The following is a 6,250-nucleotide window of genomic DNA, read 5'->3' on the forward strand; positions in this document are numbered from 1 at the left end:
CATACAGCGGAGCGCTAGGGCTCCCACACCAAAGCAGGCGTTGGCCGGCAGCCGCGCCGGCGGAGCACCAGGGCTCCAGCGCGAGTAAGGTACGCCTCCTAAATGCAACGAAGTGGAATTAATCCACTTCACAACATTATTACACTAATATTGAATGGGCTATAAAACTGTATACTCAAAATACTCTTCTGAGAAAAAAGTTTGGAGCTATGATGAATTTTTTTTAAGTATTCTACAAAATCTTAAGCTTAGGTTTATATGGTATTTGTTAGGGAATGAACTGCATTTTAATGGACTGAAAAATCTTAAAAATTAGTGAATAAACATAAGTGGCAAACAATATCATTTTGAATTTGGTAAAAAATGATATGTCCAGCTTTGACTTTTTAAACAATTTAGTTCTTGTAAAAATGACATACCATTGCACTAAATATTTTTTTTAATAAAGTTTTTCTTTACTTGTTTATGTGGTTAAATAATGCTACGTTTTTGGTTTTAAACTATGTGTACTTCATTTAATGTTGTTATTCAAGTATTTATGTAAGTTAACAAGAAGATGAAACTACATCAGTGATTATGTATGTTCGCTTAAGTACCCGCATCGAGGTACTTAAGCGGGTTCTTGTAAGTACCCAACCCGCCTAAGTACCTCAAAAAGCTAACATTTTCCGTGAGGTACTTAAGCGGGTTTTACTGTAGTATGGTATGTGATGATTAGAGTGCTTTCGTAGGGCAGGTGCGCATGGCTCCTATAATGGCTACACAGACAGATCGGTGCTTGACTTTTGGCCTCCTGGACGGTGCTTAGTACGTAATAATCGGTTTTGTCACTGTATTGAATGCCCAAAACGTCAGTGCCTCTGAGAGCCTAGTTGTTAACAGCTATGAGATGAGACTTTCAGTTGACCCCTGAATGCTTAGCCTCTTGCGATAGAAATTACGGAGATTGATTTCTCAGTCAGTTTAAAGGCTCCCTGCAATCTAGAGGCAATGTTTTCTTCATTGTAGCCCACCACGAAGATGAGTAGCATGCACTTTTTATATACTTTATTGCTTTTCAGGATCTCATGCCTAACGCCTCTTTGTTCTAATATTATAGTCCTGGATTCAACATGCTTATGTTCCATGCAGTTATTATATTGGGAATATCTTGCGGGCATATGATGGCCTTGGATTTTGCTGGAATGTCAAGAAACCCGTAAAGGACTATGTGCTTATAGCAATGCCTTTTCAATTACCTGAGTTAGACAATGTGTTGCCGTAATAGCAGATTTCCCTGATTGATATGGTCACTGACCTTCACACAAAGGTTTGAACTCTTTAAGTAGGTATATGATGTAAGCAGTGGCATAGCCAGGGGGGATTTGGGGGATATTTCCCCCAAATATAACATAACTAACATAACATAAATGTAAAGGCAGATATTTTAAGATACACTTCTTAACAAAAAAATTTTTTTAAGTTATTATGAATGGATAAAAGAGACATCTCCTTTGAATTCAGTGCTAAAACTTTACATTTCAAGTGCTTATCAAAACTTTACACATGTTAACTAGATTCGCCATTTATCTTAAAATTATTTAATTTTAATTATTTGTTTATAAAAATGCATTTACACTTTAACAAAACCCGTATAAATCCAAAGTTTAATCTTTGCGCAACGTTAAAAAAATCAACAAACTTTCGTAAAGCTTTTTACTTAGATTTCCTAGAAATACATATTTTGAGTATGCAGTTTTGTAGCCCGATCAATTCAAATAAAGCGCAAGTTTAAAATACATAGCTGCGACTTATCGTTGATTTTTAGTATATAATATATTTTTTTTGATGAAGGCGTTGCTCATTTTCTTCATAAAAAAAATCGTCGAACATACTTAGATAATATGGAAGAAAATTACCGACATCGTCAAAAATATGCCATATATCAACTGTAAATCGCAGCTACTTTAACCCATTTGCGCCCAAGAAAAATGTAGAGGAATAAAAGTTAAGTAGAATTTATTTTTATGTTAAAAATAATCAAATTGAACACAAAACACAAAAATACTTTTTAATTTTTGATTTTAACATATAAAAAAGGCCGTCCACAAATGGGGACACTGGGCTTATTCAGTATGAAATTTTTCAAAACATTTATTTTCAAGACACAAAGTTTTTATTGCCAGCGTACTTTACTATGGCAAACTGTACATCGAAGTTGTTTTGACAACTTTTGTGGAAAGTGACCAAAGCCATCATATTGTACACTCGGCATCAAACTTGCTGTAGGGCGCACACGTTGAGGGGCAATCTATCGCAGATAATGACGAGCTATGTTGCGTCGGAATTGTAGTTGATCTAAAGCAGTGTTTGCATTATTCAACTTTGCGTTCAACAATTGCGTTCAACTCAACGCAGGGTTGCACGAAAAAAAAGTTGAATGGCTAAATGTTGGCTGGCGACCAACTTTGTTGAAAGCGATTAGTTGAAAGGCCATTCAACCAAAAGTTGAATGCAAAGTTGAACAATGCAAACACCTTTTTATGGCGAATATTTTGATATTTTTTCATATTTTGATATTTTTAGCCATTCAACTTTTTTTCGTGCAACCCTGCGCTGAGTTGAACGCAAATGTTGAACGCAAAGTTGAACAATGCAAACACACTTTAACTTGACACTGTTGCACAAAAGGTGTAAACGCCAGGAATTGCTAACTGTTAAGTCAAGCGTGTGGTGAACAATACCCACCTCTACTAGCGATATTGATTTATCTGCTCTATTAAATCCGCCCATGCCTTTATTGTAACTTTGGGATACATGAGGTATATTTACATCCACTTTTTGCTTGGCAATGGAACTCCATCTCTTGGTTTTGCCTAATCGAAAAGGACTGTCATAGTTTGAACCCATCGTGCATACACTATTATACAGCCATCGAACGAATAGTACCCGGTTCACTGTGTCAAATCTGTAATCAAACTCTGTACGATCTTTTTTCTTCATGTCTTTCCCAGATATTAGAGGGCAGTTTTTTGTTCTTCCTTCACGCACAGTTCATGTGGCACGGCATCCCGATTTTCGTAAGTCTCGGAACAATGCATAACAATAAAAAAAAACAAGTAAGAAAGTCTAAGTTCGGGCGGAGCCGAACATTAAATACCCGGCGCAATTATTAAATATATGTTTTCCACCTTTCCGAAAGCTACTGCTACACGATAAGCCGGGGTGTAGAAATTTTAAGTAAATTAGCGTCCTTAAATTTCGAAATATTGCAGTTTGGAGCATTTCTGAAATATACCGTTATATGAAAAGCGGTCATAATTTTAGTCCGATTTCAATAATTTTCAACGCTTTGCTTATACGTGGCTAGCACAATAACCATACCGAGTTTGGTTCAAATTGCTAGAACGGTTAGCGAGATACATATATGTGATCATAAGTGGGCGGTGCCACGCCCATTTTCCAAAATTGTATCATAAGCGTATTTCTTGGTAAAAAATTGTTGCAACCATCAATTTTGAATAAATTAGCTTTAATATTTACTGATTTATCGAGGATTTCGTATTTTTCTAAATTACCGTTATATGGGATGTGGGCGTGGTTATTGTCCGATTTTAAAAATTTTCGGTCATTTGGTATGCTGTAGCAGGACCAACAACTGTGCCAAGTTTGGAAGAAATTGCTGCAGCGGTTACCAAGATATACACATGTAACCATAAGTAAGCGTGGCTACGCCCATTTGCCAAAATTTTTTAATATTCTTATTTTTCGTCTAAAACTCATTGTAAATATCAATTTTGAGTGAATTATCTTCAGTAGTTACTAAAATATCGCACTTTTCGCATTTCTGAAAATTACCGTTATATGGGAGGTAGGCGTGGTTATTGTCCGATTTCGCCCATTTTCAATACCGTCCGTCCTATGCCCAAAAGAAGTCCACGTACCAAGTTTCGTTAAGATATCTCGATTTTTACTCGAGTTATCGTGTGCACAGACGGACGGACGGACGGACAGACAGTCACCGCTTAATCGATTTCTCTTTTCATTCTGATCATTTATGTATACATTTGTCTATATCTATCTCGATTCGTTTTGCCTGTTACAAACAACCGTTATGTGAACAAAGTTATAATACCCTTGTGCACAAGTGCGCTCGGGTATAAATATCAAAATAGACAATATGGTCCTTGGGATCAGTATCGAGTTTATTTAGTAGAAGATTTACTACTCTTGTTCCCAACGGCTCACAAGTTTTGCCACTAGCCTGGGTCTTGCCACAGTAAATGTCAAATGCGTAGCAAAATCCGTCTGAACTGGCAAGCATCCAATTTTTATATCCAGCGTATTGGCTTGCCTCGAATAAACCATTGACTCGTCTATACACAAATCAACATGAAATACACCCACTGCATACATTTTTTCATAAGCATATCAGCGAGAGGCCGCACTTTGAGTAACCTGTCTGAAGTCTCAGCAGCGAGGCAATTGTCACAAAAATGGAGAAACCTCTTTATTTCCAAAAATCTATATTTTGGCATTGCTTTTGTAATTATAGTCATACTGCAGTCGTCGTCTAAAGACCAATACATACGTTCTCTGGGCAAGTTATGATAGCCAGTCAGAAGAAGAATACCGAAGTATGTTTTCAAATCTTCAACAGTTATGACGAAGCTGTGCTTATTGTTTTGAAATGCATATAACTTTGTATACTGAACGATCATACTCATGACTTCCTCATCAAAAAACATTTCAAAGATATTTACAGCATTTTTGTCAATAATGTAATCAAGCTTTCACGTATTGCGGTAACATTATTATTTTCAATAAGAGAGGGCTCAAAGTTTGAGTGTACTTTACGCCAACAGGGCTCCTGAGCGTCTATTCTGCGCCTCTTGGATGGAATGGATGCCAACGGCTCTTCTTCACTACTGTCCCATTCCTCCTCTTCTCTGTTGACAAATATCTCAATATGACCTGGAATATCTTTCGGGATATCATTGGCCTGGATCGTTATCATCACCTTCTTCTTCATCTGTAAGTGCACTAGGCTCGGGGGGGGGGAGAGTCACTAAAGAAAAATCTATATCAGAGTTGTCTTCCCTGATTAAAGCTTCAATGGCCTCCTCTAAACCACGGAAATCATTTCTTGCACTAAACACAGTTTTTGCAATTTTTTAGTGGAAACCGATCTGCAGAAATTTTGTTTACCATCCATGTGCCCATTGTCCCCAATCAGGGACATCAGTATATTTTATTACCTTTAGTCGTAGAAAAACTCGCAAATCGAAAATTTTTGTTTTTATTATAATCTTCACAATGTTAGAATCAAAATATTTTCAATAAACTTTTAAAGTTCTAAAAGTATTCATTAAAAATATGTACTTTCTTTGCAAATACTGCAACTCGTACAATCACTGCAAACGAATCAGTGTAATCTCAAACAGAAAAGAACTTTCCGCAAAAAACTGAAAACGCCTACTTGAGTTTACAAACAAACATTTTAACAAAGTTGTAACCGTCCTCGATTGGGCACGGTGGGCGCAAATGGGTTAAATTTGCACCTTTAGAAGACTAAAATTGAATGAGCTAAAAAACTGCAAAATATTAAGAGATAAAATTGAAATAGAAAGTTCGAAATTTTTAAGAAAGTTTGTCGATTTTTTTAATGTTGTTCAAAGGTTAAACCTATTTTCATTTAGTGTTTGTTAAGGAATAAACTATATTTTTATAAACAAATAATTAAAATTAAAATACAATAAAATAAATAGTCAAATCTAGTCAATATGTGAGTGTCTTAAAGTTATGATATTTAAGAACATATCTTTCTTAATTAACGAAGACACTGTTTCTATATGAAGCTGATTTCGACATTTTGTTTTAATAAAATTTAGTATCGAAAATATTCTTTCAAAACTTGCCCAGGAATGTGATATAATGGTTCGTTCAAAACCTTTTTTCAAAACTTCTAAAGGCAAAAACGAGAAGGCGAAGACAAAGAGAGAATACAAAAAATTTCCCGCAGTGAATTTTAACATTTTTAAATCCGTATAGTAAGTTAATTTTTTAAATTTAAATAAAGTATGAAGACCCCATGGAATAAACGAGTAGATAAAAAATATATAACGGTTAAACTGGCACATACATAAACATAAGAAAGAATGCACTCAGGCGACGCCTCTAGCCATTGTGTGTCACAGATTTAAGTTATCGATGGACATTTTTTTTATTTACGCAGGTGGCGTCGCACGAAGATGGAGCGCACCAGCGTAAA

The sequence above is a fragment of the Rhagoletis pomonella genome, unplaced genomic scaffold (assembly GCF_013731165.1).
Source record: "Rhagoletis pomonella isolate Grant_MI unplaced genomic scaffold, Rhpom_1.0 Rhpom_scaffold_00001, whole genome shotgun sequence".
In the NCBI taxonomy this organism is placed as follows: domain Eukaryota; kingdom Metazoa; phylum Arthropoda; class Insecta; order Diptera; family Tephritidae; genus Rhagoletis; species Rhagoletis pomonella.